Source organism: Psammomys obesus, unplaced genomic scaffold, assembly GCF_907164565.1.
Source record: "Psammomys obesus unplaced genomic scaffold, mPsaObe1.curated_primary_1811, whole genome shotgun sequence".
NCBI lineage: Eukaryota > Metazoa > Chordata > Mammalia > Rodentia > Muridae > Psammomys > Psammomys obesus.
The window spans coordinates 7,567,381-7,581,918 of NW_026596143.1; positions in this window are offsets into that span (position 1 = coordinate 7,567,381).

The following is a 14,538-nucleotide window of genomic DNA, read 5'->3' on the forward strand; positions in this document are numbered from 1 at the left end:
ATTATTTTTAATTATATAGATGTATGTGGGTACAGAGTAACTCTGCAGTGACCAGAGTAACTCCAGGGATTGAAGTTGCGGGCAGTTTGTGAGTCACCAGATGTAGATGCTAAGCATCAAACACAAGACCTCTGCAAGAGAATTCACTTCTAACTGCTGGGCCATATCTCTAGGCCCATGGGCACTTATTTTAAAGAATTACATTTTTTTCTGCAGCCAAGGTTCTTATATCTAAAGGATCAACTATAATAACAATTTTAAGCATTTAAGTGATCAAGACCTTTCCCCCATACTGCTTCCTGCTTCTTTAGATCAAGGTTCCACGGAGAGGAAGTACCCACCAAATGTCTGCCAAGTAGATGAGGAAGTGAGGAAAGTAGAAACGCAGTGTCCGGCACAGTTTACAGTGAAATACATTGTGCTTCCGTCTATGAAGAGGGCTCATGTTGTGGTCTCTCCTTCCAAAACAGTGTCTGAAGCTCTGCTGTGTACATTGCAACTCATCAAAGATGTGCTTTACTTTCTCTACAGCTGGTCATTTATCTCAACTCTTTGAAAAGGTTAGAGTGGAAAGCTGCCTTGCACTGTTGTTACAGTATATGGTGAATTTTCCATCTTTCTTGAATTAAAGTGTATAAAACCATTCCCTTCGGGAAATGTCTGAAAGATCAAAGTGTGATAGCTCTGAAGAGTAAACTTAACAATACAGAAAGAATAGCGACATCATCACTGTTTCAGTTGCATCTCTCCCTAAAGTCCAAGACATCTCTTTGCTTGTCTAGACCGTCAGGGTTCTCTCTGTATTACTACACAATGCATGGTGCACCACCCTCTTGTTAGCTGATCTCTGCTTCCTTTTATGTTCTGCACTGCTGTCTGTACTGTTATTTCTTCTTCAGTTGTTAATTTCAATATGCATATATTTTCTCAATATGCATAAAATCTCCCTCCGAAGTTCACAGCCTGCTCCATACATTATTCAAATAATGATTCAATCTTTAGCCTTGTTTTAAATTTTAGAATATACAATAAAATCTGCATATTTATTGTGATTCTTTTTTTTTCAATGTTAGTTCATTTAGCTCTATCTTATGATTGGCCTTTGCTGTCACTTACTCTTTTCACACAGGCGCTTGTTGCCAGCAAGCCACAGAAAATATTCTGATGGAGCCAGGGTTAGATGGACATTCAGTATGAAGGGGACTCATTCTATGATTAATAATGTTTTGCTCTTGGTATGAATCACCAGGCACACTGGACTCTAGAATGGGTTCTGAGGAACAGGCACTGAAGATTCACCCTGTGTTCATGATGAGTACTTTTAAATTCTAGTTTTACTGGTCGACACCATGATGTAGTGGCTCTTACCTCATTTTATTGATTGTTTTCTATCTCTACAACAAGAAATGACTTGACTTCCATCATGTCTGTCTACTGTCCTTGTATTCCTAGATACAAAATGATTTCAATGAAAGGGTACTGATACCAAATGAGCAGCCACTGTTGAGTGCCTGGGGCTCTTTAGTTATAGGCTAATAACTGATCGTGACAGTTTCCATAGTGGCAATCAACCTGTTTCTCCTGAGGTATGAGCACATAATAAGAGAATAAGAAATGTTGTTTCTGCTCCTTACTATCCACCCTCCCTGGATCCTAGTTGGAATTCCAAAGTTACCCATCCGTATTCCTTCCAATTTTTTTTGAAGTTGAGGAGAGTTGGTCAATCACAGCAGAAATATAATTGAATAATTTCCAAAGGAAAATGTGGACACTAATTTACTGATATCTCTTTTTTCTTCTCCCATTACCAAATAAATAAATTCAAGTCATGACTTAGAGTTACCTCACAATGAAATATTAAGGAATCATCCGCATCCATTTATTATTATTTATTTATCAGTAGTCTGTAAATCATTTACATTCCAAGTGTCATAATGCCTTACAGATATTCATGAAACATCAACCATCCAGCTGGCATCATCCTGCATAAGACATGGAAGATAAGCAGTGTTTCAGAATGTCAATGGCACCTACCATCAGGACCTCTGAAATGCAGGAGCTAGGAAGTGCTTGCAGAACACAGTTAGCTCCACAGTGATTCTCAGAATTCATTACCTTCAGGGGGCCCTTCTCTATCACAACCACGGTTGGAAAGGGAAAGGCCTGCTGACAGATGGGAATCTCTGTTAGTATTTGTTCGTAACGTGAGGCTTGAATGCCACAGACATCACTTCATGGAGTCTAAAGATCCTCTCACTGTCCTTTTGCGTGTGTGAGTTCATTCCCCGAGCCACCAGTAAGCTAACGCAAAATGTAACCTCTCCCTCAGCTCCACTTGGGGAGCATGCCATGTCAGGTTCAAAATGACAATCCCTTGTTCCATTTCCTTTCCACCTCGAGGAACAAAACTGGCCAAACTCTGAAATCTCCTGCAAAGGCAATTTGCATTGGTCCTCCCCTGCTACTTGTTTCCGACAGGTGGCGCTGCTGCAAAGCAGATCAACTTGAGGGAGGCCGGGTCCACACCTCTGCTGCTGCGACAGCTGTCAGGGAGCCAAACCTCTTTTCATCTCCCCAACTGAATCTCTTCACTTAGCAGGTGATTCATCTACAAATTGAGACAGTGAAGTTGCTCAGGACCCAAACTCTAACCTATATTTGAATAAATCTAGGTTTTTCTCTAATCATGTTTTTAAATCTTTTTCTTAAATGAGCTTAAAGATAATTACTCATTAAAGTATTTTAAATATTCATTGCATTACAATTCCCTCAGCAGGTCCCCCTGTTAGGCTGCTGTTGCCTGTTTTATTGTGAAAAACAATACTTCCTCATTTCCTCCTCTTTCTCTCCTTCTCTAATATTATCCATGTTTTCTTTGAGAACAATACCATCTAATGTGGTCACCTGTCCTGGGCAAGAAAACAGAGGCACATGTGTGCAAATGTACATATGTATGTATTTATCTCATACAGAGTCTATTCAAACTTCATTCATTATATGCCTTTTCATCTAGGCAGGAAAACAGTCATCTTACTGAGAAGATGGACATAGGCATAGAGGCAGAGTGAAGTTAGATGGACAACAACAAATTGAAATGCATGCAAATTCTTCCAAATGACTGTGGATAAGCTGAAGGGAAGGAGACAGTATGAAGGAAATAAGTCTGCTGCACAGCTTTCTTCTCCACGGTGGTGGGGTTCTCAGAGTGAGCTGCTGTGCAGCGGAATCCTGAAGCCATGGGGGAAGGAGAATGAGCTAGATAGACTTCTAAACTCTTGCCATGACTTTATTTTGTAGCAAAACAACCCAAAGTCTTCTAAAATTGACCCTGAGTATTTTTGCTTATAGTTCTGAGAAGATAAGAATTTCCAAAGACACTCAGTATAACCTTGTCCCAAACCATTCCCTTTCTGGAAGCTTTCAATCTGAACTGTGTCTAAAAGCCAGCAACAAACAGTTACATGATTAAACAAGAGCAGGCAAGTGTTGATATCATAAGCTAGGAAGGACAGAGAGGCTAGCAGTAATCACAGCACTGCCCATACAGACACAGCCCATGCTGCAGTGCATGGACCTCAGCTGTTGGCAGCTCCAGGTTCAAGGCCAGTGGGGCTTTGCTCCTACCCCTCTGAGAGTTCCTAAGGAACACTATCTATTTAGAACTAATGTCTCACTCAAGCTTAGAGTCCTTCAACCAGAGGCTTTAGCTGGGCATTCTGAAGGCATTTCAGTAACCAGAGTTTCCCGAGGGATATTTTAAACATCTAGTTTCAGGAAGCCTGTCTTTTCCCAAAGTAGGTAAATAATGAATTTCCATAAAAGGAAATGTGATGCTACCAGAGAAAGGACTTTGAAACCATGGCCTCCAAACTCAATGGAAAATGATTGATCCTTGAATCCAATTTATAAAAATAAATTCCTGAAGCCCTACTACTGTGCATTGCAGTCTGTTCCCTGCATAATGCTATATGGCTCTCCAAACACTAACTTTTCAATATGCATTGTTTTTATATTTTAGAAAAAATCTTTCATCTCTAAAGACAAAGAATACTTGAAAACCAATATAATGTTTGGTGGTACAAAAGACATATACATTCCATTTCAGTCTAGCTTAGATAGTCATTGAGAAGCCCTTTGTATTGTGTGGTCTCATTATCTTCCCTCTCCGTTTCTCCGTTTGTCGGTAGCTACACTAAGTCGAAGAAGGACAAGCACAGATGCTGAACGGAGCTCAAGAGACCCTTGTTCAACACTCTCTGGGCAGCAAGGGACTCTAGGGCCAGAGAGCAGTGAGAAGGCAGTCTTCCATGTTTTCTCTAAATACCAAATTTCTAAAGCATCACTGCAGCAGACTTATAACATGTCATTGAGCTCATGGATGTCTACTCCATTCTTAATAGAATATATTAGATTTTTGAGACAGCAGTTATCACAACCTGCTTCTTCACAGCCCTTCATCTCAACTGAAGAGCTCTGTCTTTCATAGTTCCCACCACTCCTTACATCGTGTTAGTATCTTTCATTATGCTTACATTCTCCTTCCTCCAATAAAGAGGCTGTATTTGTAAAAACATTCGAATGGTCCTTACAGCATAAGGACTTAGAAGGTAATTGTGATGAGCAAATAAAGTATGAACATGAGGTTAGGATAGAAGGGGAAATCGATACGTAGGATAGATATAGGGACACGAAGAGGAAAAGGAACCCCTCAGTCCCGAGTCTGGATGATGCTTCTCCTCATCTAAAAAGAAGGTTCCTGAATAACTAACAAAGTTTGCTACAAAAGTCAGCAACAAGAAGATAATAGTTTTTTGTGCAGAATATATTTTTTAAATAAAAAATGTCAAAATAGCTGTAAGTGAGGCTTAAGCTCTGAGGGTGTACTACCGCAATAATGGCCTCACCCCATTCTCTGTGAATCTCACAAATAAGAATATTATCTTTTTCTTACTGTAAAGATCTTCTGGAGGTATCTTCATCCCTGATCTTAAGCTGTACTATAAAGCAACAGTAATAAAAACTGCATGGTACTGGCATAGAAACAGAATGGTGGATCAATGGAACCAAACAGAAAACCCAGAAATAAACCCACACACTTATAAACACCTGATCTTTGACAAAGATGCCAAAACCATACAATGGAAAAAAAGATAGCATCTTCAAGAAATGCTGCTGGTCTAACTGGATGTCTACATGTAGAAAAATGAAAATAGACCCATTCTTATCACCCTGCACAAAGTTAAAGTCCAAGTGGATCAAAGACCTCAACATAAAACCAGACACATTAAATCGGTTAGAAGAAAAAGTGGGAAAAACCCTAGAACTCATTGGTACAGGAGACAACTTCCTGAACAGAACACCAACAGCACAGGCTCTAAGAGCAACAGTCAATAAATGGGACCTCATGAAACTGAAAAGCTTCTGTAAAGCAAAGGACACTGTCATCAAAACAAAACGACTGCCTACAGATTGGGAAAGAATCTTCACCAACCCTTTATCTGACAGAGGACTCATATCCAGTATATATAAAGAACTACAGAAGCTGAAAAGCAGCAAACCAAGTAATCCAATTAAAAATGGGAAACAGAGCTAAACAGAGAACTCTTTGTAGAGGAATATCGAATGGCAGAGAAACACTTAAAGAAATGTTCAATGTTCTTAGTCATCAGAGAAATGCAAATCAAAATGACCCTGAGATTTCACCTTACACCCATCAGAATGGCCAAGATGAAAAACTCAAGTGACAACACATGCTGGAGAGGTTGTGGAGAAAGGGGAACCCTCCTCCACTGCTGGTAGGAATGTAAACTTGTACAACCACTCTGGAAATCAATCTGGCGCTTTCTCAGACAACTAGGAATAGCGCTTCCTCAAGATCCAGCCATACCACTCCTAGGCATATATCCAAAAGAGGCTCAAGTACACAATAAGGACATTTGTTCAACCATGTTTATAGCAGCTTTATTTGTAATAGCCAGAAGCTGGAAACAGCCCAGATGCACCTCAACTGAAGAATGGATGCAGAAATTGTGGTGCATCTATACAATGGAGTATTACTCTGCAATAAAAAATAAGGAAATCATGAAATTTGCAAGTAAATGGTGGGACCTGGAAAGGATCATCCTGAGTGAGCTGTCCCAGAAGCAGAAAGACACACACGGTATATACTCACTCATATAGACATATAACAGGATAAACTTACTAAAATCTGTACATCTAAAGAAACTAATCAAAAGAAAGGACCCTGACTAAAACGCTCAATCCCCATCCTGAAAGGCAAAGAGGATGGACATCAGAAGAAGAAGAAAACAGGAAACAAGTTAGGAACCTGCCACAGAGGGCCTCTGAAAGGCTCTGCCCTGCAGACTATCAAAGCAAACACTGAGACTTATGTCCAACTGATGGGCAGAGTGCATGGAATCTTATGTAAGAAGTGGGAAACAGTAAGATCTGGAGAGGACAGGAACTCCACAAGGAGAGCAACAGAACCAGAAAATTTGAACACAGGAGTCTTCCCAGAGACTCATACTCCAACCAAGTACCAGACATGGAGATAACCTAGATCCCTGCACAGATGTAGCCCATGGCAGTTCAGTGTCCAAGTAGGTTCCATAGTAATGGGAAGAGGGACTGCCTCTGACAGAATCTGATTGGCCTGCTCTTTGAACACCTCCCCCTGAGGGAGGAGCAGCTTTACCAGGCCACAGAAGATGACAGTGCAGCCACTCCTGATGTAATCTGATAGACTAAGATCAGAAGGAAGGAGTGGGAGGACCTCCCCTATCAGTGGACTTAGGGAGGGGCATGTGTGAATAAGGGAGAGGGAGGGTGGGACCAAAAGGGGAAGAGGGAGGGGCTTATGGGGGATACAAAGTGAATAAAGTAATTAATAAAATAAAATAAAAGACCTCTCATCTCCCTTCATCCCTGTGACCTAGAGTTTTACCTTATTGGATGCAATCCTGTCAGTTGGGCACACCTCAGAAAAGAGCATGGGATTTCATCTAAATTCCTTAGCTACCCTCTAGAGATAAAACTTCAGAAGTCAACAAAGCCATCTATTAGACCGTTATATAGACAATGGCGTGTCAATCACCTTTGAGAAGTGTTCTCAGTCAGGCTTAGTACCCTAATTGTCTCTCCGTTAAATCTGGCTCCTTAAACCTATGTTTAAAATTGCCTTTGTTTTTAAAAACTCATGTATTTATTACTTATATATTTATTTATATATGTATGTTTATGTCTGTGTATACAATGTATTCATAACTGTATGTGAAAGTGTGTGCCCTGTGCAGGAGTCCCCTCTGTCCTTCTCTACTTATTTGATATGGGATCTTTCCTTGAACCACGGGCTGCGGCTTTTCCATCTAAGCTAGACGCAAGCAAGCCAGCAATGATCCTCCTGTATCTCTATACCTCATAAGCAGAGTTACAGCTTTGCACCAGACACCTGCTTCCATCCCTGAGTGCTGGGATGCAGACCCTAGTTCTCATAGTTGCAGGGCAAGTGCTTGTAGCCACTGAGTCATCTCTCTAGTCTTTTACAATATCTTTTAATAAATTCCAACTCAGCTTCAAACTGGTTTCTCTTGAAATTCTTTTATAGAGTGAAATCAAAGATACCTAATTCCTAAGTAGAGACTCTTGCAAGAAAGAGATTCCCCCCCCCCCCCGGCTGAGTGGCTGCTGACAACACTCCCCATTCATCCTGTTATTGTAAGAAGAAATCATTTTTAAAAAGCTAATTAACTATCATTCGTTACTGGTTATAACGCTAAGTAATACAGCCCGTTTGAAAGCGGTTTTATCACTAATTGTAAAGTTACTGTATCTTTCTGGGTATATACTCCAGTGATTTTTTTTTTTTTTTTTAGCGGATGGGCTCTAGGGGATTTATTATAACAGTTGTATTACATTGCATAAAACCAGAAGAACTCAAGATGTCCTTGATGCCTGGTGTGCAAGTGAATACCTGTAGTCTCAGCACATGGAGGCGGACACAGATAGATCTCTGTGAGCTGGAGACTAGGCTGATCTACATAACAAGTTCTAGGTTAGCCAGGGGTTCATAGGAAGACCATATCTCAAAAAAAGTCTTTCAGCTACATGAATAATTGAACTGTGAGACATATAAGCAATGAAATATTTGAGCTATTGTTGAAACTTCATTTCATAGTGACTGAACAAAATGAGAATCAAAGAGCTTTATGTGCATACCACATTTATGTGACACTTCTAAGAAGACAAACTGTGGAACTGAAAAACAAAATTTCTTAAATATGTGTGTGCCTATATATGTGCATGTGTGTATACATGTGCGTTTAGCGTCTTGCTACATGCTTTCAGAGGTTAGGCAACAACACTGCAGCTGAGCTACACCTCCAACTGTCTGAGGGATATGAGGAGAGGAAGTAGTTGACCAGGATAAATACAGTAGAGTTTTAGGTGATAAACCATATGCTGTGCAATACTGTGTCAAAGTCTGTGGTACTATATATTACAAACAACAAACTTCACCACATGAAAATTAAAACAAGTAAGCACAAAAATATGGTGATACCAGGTGACGTGCAGAATAAACGGTGAGCCTATCTATGTGCAGGGGTCCAAGAACCCCCCACTGAAGGGATGAGGGCAAAGGTGCTGACCTAAATCAGTTTGCCAAATGGCATTTCAACCAGGAAGAATAATAGTAAAGAGACACCTAAAGAGCCGTATTTAACCTTGTAGCATGGCCAGTCCATTCTTCATAGGCATACATTAGCATCTCTGAAAATACACACAAATGCTAGTAGCATTTGCTCACGTATGGACCAGATTGTGTTGGTCTCAAGGACTGTGCTGTGACATCATCACTTTAGGTCTGTATAAGCTCACTCTAGGATAGTTATGTGATAACAAAATTGCTTGGCAATGTTTTTATTAGAACATTTCCACATTAGAAAGAAATGTAAAAGTGTATTTGACATACAGTAATAAAACATAAATAAGTAAATGAACCGGAAATAATGGAAGCCAAGTTTCACATTGTCAGATAGAAGGCGCACACATACTCACATGAAAGGTGACAGAGAGCAACAGATTAAAACGTGAGCCCATGCTTGTGGATTGCAGAGTTAAAAGAATGTAGAGATTAATAGATAGATGGATAAATATGAAGACAGGTGATAGATAATATAAATGGATAAGAGAAAAATAAATGATAACTACAATTAGAGAACTGTGGATAGCAGATATATTGACAGAAGATTGATAGGTAATTAAAGAAAGATAAATAGATTGATAGAGAACAGAGATACAATTAGATGATAGATAAGTAGACAGATAATAGATAAGAACAAATGGATGGATAGACAATAGGTAGACAGATAGATAGTAGATAGATGATGGATAGATAGATACAGATAGCAAATAGACAGAGAGATAAACAGATAAACATTAGATGAAATACACAAATAGTATTTGTGTATTCTCTGTCAGTATAATCTACTTCCTATTTTACACTGAGAATGTCATGAAGCAAGGATCAGATTCTATTAACAGACACTACAGCACCTGGAACTTGATCCCAAATGTTATAACGCAATGCAGGGATGCAGACTCAGTCCATGCTAGGGAGGATTCAGAAAAGAAAAAAAAAACAAGGTGATCTTGGAAAACACTGAAGTGTTAGGATTAAAAATAAATAACAAAAATAGGCAGAAATTAAAAACAAGTGTTCCAATGATCAACGCAAATAAAAATTGCGTTCTGCAGTGAATAATAAACATCCATGAACATCTACATATGTAAGTACACTGGAAAAACAGCTTAGTTTTTTTTTTTTTTTTTATTACAGGAGCAAAAAGCACCATTAATAAGAACTGTCTTGTACAATCCACAGATATATGCTGACGCCCATGAACGGGTCTCAGCGATCACCCCCACAGCACACATTGTTTCACGCCTGGGAACGGCAGTGCAAACCCACACACTCCTTGTTCTTTTCTCCTGCAAGAGGTACAACTCTACTTGCTCTCACATACATGAGCCATAGTTGGACTTGGGGCTTTTTGTCAAGTGCACAAACTCTGAAAAGTTGTAACTCAGTAGAGAAACCCGCCCTCCATTCATGATGTTGAAAGTTAGAGTCATCTTAGGGAGACACATGGCCTCCACTCAACCATGGGAAACCTACGCTTAAGTAAGAAGAGTCTGGGGTATTTATCCGGAACGGTGTGTTCAGTCTTCCTAGCACTATTACCCTTGAATGCATGGAATTGTATGTTGTGGTGACCCTCCACCATATTTGCCACTGTTATGAATCATAATGCAAATATCTAATGTGCAGATGGTCTTAGGTGACCCCTGTGAAAGGGTCATTCAACCCGCAAACGGGTCATGACCTACAAGGTTGAGAACCATTGATCCAGAACTTTCCAAAAGACCCAAAACTCTACCAGTAAAAAGGAGAAACTAGAAAAACAATCATACCTTATTGCAGGCTGAGAAGGCAGGAGGGCTCAGTACAATGTGGCGGTGGAGGAAAAACAAAACCTTCTCATTCAGAATGCTGAAGAAAATCAATTAGACTGAAGTATAGTTTCTCATACAGCCAACCCCAATATGTGAAAGAGAGAGAGAGAGAGCTTTGACTCTTATGTTGTTATCCATGAATTTTCATTGTAAAGAGTAAAAGGTTTTGTAAAGACATTTTCATTTAGGTGGATCCTGTGCTTGGACCACACTCATCGCCTATGCTTCCTCCTTTCTCCTCCTGCTAAATATTTCCTTCTTCCAGGTAGTCCTGCTTTTAGAACTCTCTCTCCATTCCTCTCTCCCTCCATCTGTGTGTGTGTGTGTGTGTGTGTATGTGTGTGATGTACATGTGTGTAACTGAGGACCCATGTATGACAGAAAGTGATAAAATGGGATATTTACCCACGTCTGGATTATTTTGTTTAAAATGGTGATCGTTTCTTCCATACCATGCTTTCTTTACCATTCATGTACTGATTAAACCTAAACTAATTCCATTATGCTGCAATGCATATGGATTATATAAATTAATTTTAGGGGAAATAAGAAAAAGGAATCTATGAGATCTTTTCCACTGTGAAGCCATTCTCAGATATAAATCTGAAAAAGAAAAAAACATGAAAGTTAAAGGTTAATGAATGATCCATGGCAACCAGGTGGTAAAGACACAGATTGACAGATAACCATGGTGAGCATGTTGCAGTAAAAAAAAAAAAAAAAAGAGTGAGAACCAGAGCACTGGATAGGGAGTAGAATGTGCAGATCCACAAAGTCTGAGGAAAGAACATGAGCGGTGGGAAGCCACAAGCTGTTCAGAGAGCAGAATGACAGCCAGTTAAGGCTGGGAACAGACATAACAAGAAGCAGGGCAAAGGTGCAATGAAGTTAAGCATGTATGACATAATAAATATCATACATATTAACTGTACTCTTCAGGGAAGAAGTGACTTCCCTTATAGAATCCAGACAGCATGTCATTAAATTGTACAGTTACTAAAGACGCTATTGCTTCCATCTGACTGGACGTACTTTTATTCCCCACCCAGGGCATTGATAAAATATGCTTGCAGTTCAATATTGGGCGTGCTTTGCTCAGTGAGTCTGGATTAACTCAAGGTACAGTGGTCAAAACACCAAATGCTACAAGCTTCCTTGTTCAGCTACTGTTATTACTGTCAGTGTCCCATGCAAGGCTCCTGGGTTTCATTCCTCTTATCCATCATGTCTTCTCCTGAGCTGGTGCCTCAGCTAAAGACTCTCTTTTGTTTTACCCTCCATCTGCACATAGAATTTGAGAGATCATTTCTTTATGTGTAACTAGTTGGTTCTGTATGATTTTAAGTTATTTTGGATGCAGTGTCTGCCAGAACTACCATGACATAATCTATTTTTGTCCCCTCATCTTCATCAAGAACTTGCCTAAAGCATCCAAAAGCTCTCCGTAGCACTCTTTAGTAGCCAGCTGGCTTCCTCTCTCCTGTTCTGGTAGAAACACAAAGCTAGTCCTGGAGAGGACTTGACTGGCTAGTTAAAGTTATACCAAAGATGGGGAATACAGCTAATGCACATATGCTAATTCCCTTCATAATCTTTGTTTTGATGACAATCATTAGATACTCCTGGCAAAGTGTTCTGTGTATCAGTCCCACTATCCCACCATTTAAACTCAAACAACCACTAGCCCAGCTAGGTACCATGGGTTCTGAGGCACAAGAACTCCCACAAATACATGCACACATACCCAGATGCACTTCCCTCTCATAACCAGGAAATGAAGCTAAGAAACAAGCTTCTCTTGGAAAAGGAAATTATTTCTTTCCTGCAGGTAGTGATACATACAAAAACATGCCCGTACACCTGTCTCCTAGAGACTCTCTGCAGCTAAGGCAGAGTTGCTGCCAGTTTTAAGCTGGAAGGAGAGGAGTAGTGTGGGATTTCCTACATCCAGAGGTGGACCCTAGAAGGTTGTTTGTTTTTTGTTTGTTTGTTTGTTTGTTTTTTTTTTTTTGTCAACATCATATTGCAATGTGACCAAATACAGATAGATAGCTGAATGCCTGTACCTCTGTTCTTCGCATTAACCATGGCCAGTCTAGAGAGCAGTGAATTTTAGCTCTGATCATGCAGGTTTGTAAGAGAGGGATCCCTAGAAAAAAGACTTAATTAAACTGAAAATACAAACAATTAAGGCTAAAACTTAAGGTTAAGACAAACTGCACTTTGATCCACACAGGGAACAGACACTTGAACCCATGCAGTAAATTACAGGTGAGATGGTTAGATGTTGATTTAGTATCAAAGTGTGATCCCAGCCTGAGTTGTAGAGCAGGTAAAAGCTCAGGTTCTGGTGACCAAGATTTCTCAGCATGCCCTCCCATCTCCAGCCAAGTAACAGGACCCTGTCCTAGAGGTCAACCACGCTATTCCGGAAAGAGCTTTTCTCACCTGGCCATGGAGGGTTAAAGACTTGCTTACAGCCTGTGCATCCACCCCTATCCTGAAGGAAAGGGAATGTTAGTACTATTGACTTCCCAATGTCTCATGGTACTGATTAATTTGCCTGCATGAAAATTCTCTTAGCTCTTCCAATGCTCCTAGATTTTTTCTTCCTGGCACACACACACACACACACACACACACACACACACACACACACACTTACACACAACACCCAACCTCATTGGAACGTGTCGCTACCTACACTGAGACTCAGGCCTCTTTCCTATGCACAGTGCCAAGCAACTGCAAACACGGCCTGCTCCTCCTCATAAATTCTGTTTCATTTCAACAAGAAAGTACATTCTTCCTCTATTCTCGCAGGCATTCAGAAGCCGACGTTCCTTTACTTTCTGCCCGTGATCAATAGGATGCCACTCTCCTTAGAAAGCTTGTAGAGCTGGGCCTCCTGAAACTAGCAGGCTCAGAAACTAGCAGGCTTGGAAGCTTTTCGTAGAAGAGCCAGCAGGGTGATCAGCATGAAGCCTGGCTTCAGCCAGGGAGAGAGGAAGCCAGCCAGCTCAGAGTGTGGGGGGGACACGTGGTCACTGAACTCAGTACAGGGTGTCCTGACAAGATAGCTTGGCATTAGATAAATAGATCACTAAGATGAAAAATCAACAGGGAAAATAATTGCAGTTGGCAGAGAAGAATACTGTGACATTTCTGGATCCCCCAAATGGCTTTTTCCAAGAATTCATTCTCAGCCATGAGAAAGTATCACAGTTAAAGGGCCAATAAGGTTAGGGGATTCTATTGTGTCTGGGAAAGAAGGAAGAAAAAAAAATAGTAAAAAAAATATTTAGGAAGAAAACAATACCGTTGGCTTCTTTCACACCTCAAATGAGAAACTCCAAGATCAATTTACAAAGAAAATCTTGTTCTCATGTGTGAAACAGGGAGTCTTCAGATAACAACAATCAGATCTCTTGTATTACTTCATTTTCTGAAAAACAAAACCACACAGCCCAGGTCATGTTCTGGAAAGTGCCTTCTTTTGGGGACCTATGATGTTCAGATGTTTGGGATAAAGTGACCTTTTCCATCCAGTACATAGCTTTTTCATTCTCTCTGCCTTGATGCTTCAACCTAAAGCAGTCCTTCTGTTGAAGCAGATACCTGTCTCCCCAGATTTGCTGTCCGGTCCTAAACTGAATGGTTTCGAATATTATAGACTGAAATAAACTGTCTTGGCTTAAAAATAAAAAAAAAGAATACCAAGCTCTGAAATGTGCTCAGTTCTACCATTGCTGCACATTCCACATAATCTTTTGCTCAGTAACAGTCCTCTGGAAGTCTTGTCTCCTTGCTTGGGTAGAGCGGAAAGCTGCTTTGTGGAAGTCAGACAATGAATGCTCCCACTTACCAGGAAGCAATGTATTCTTGAATGTTTTTTTCATGCAGAGTGGCCTCATCCCTTCTACCTCACTTCCCATATCTGGAGTGGCTTTCTCTTACCTGTTACTTTGCTGTTTAAACACACACACACACACACACACACACACACACACACACACACACACA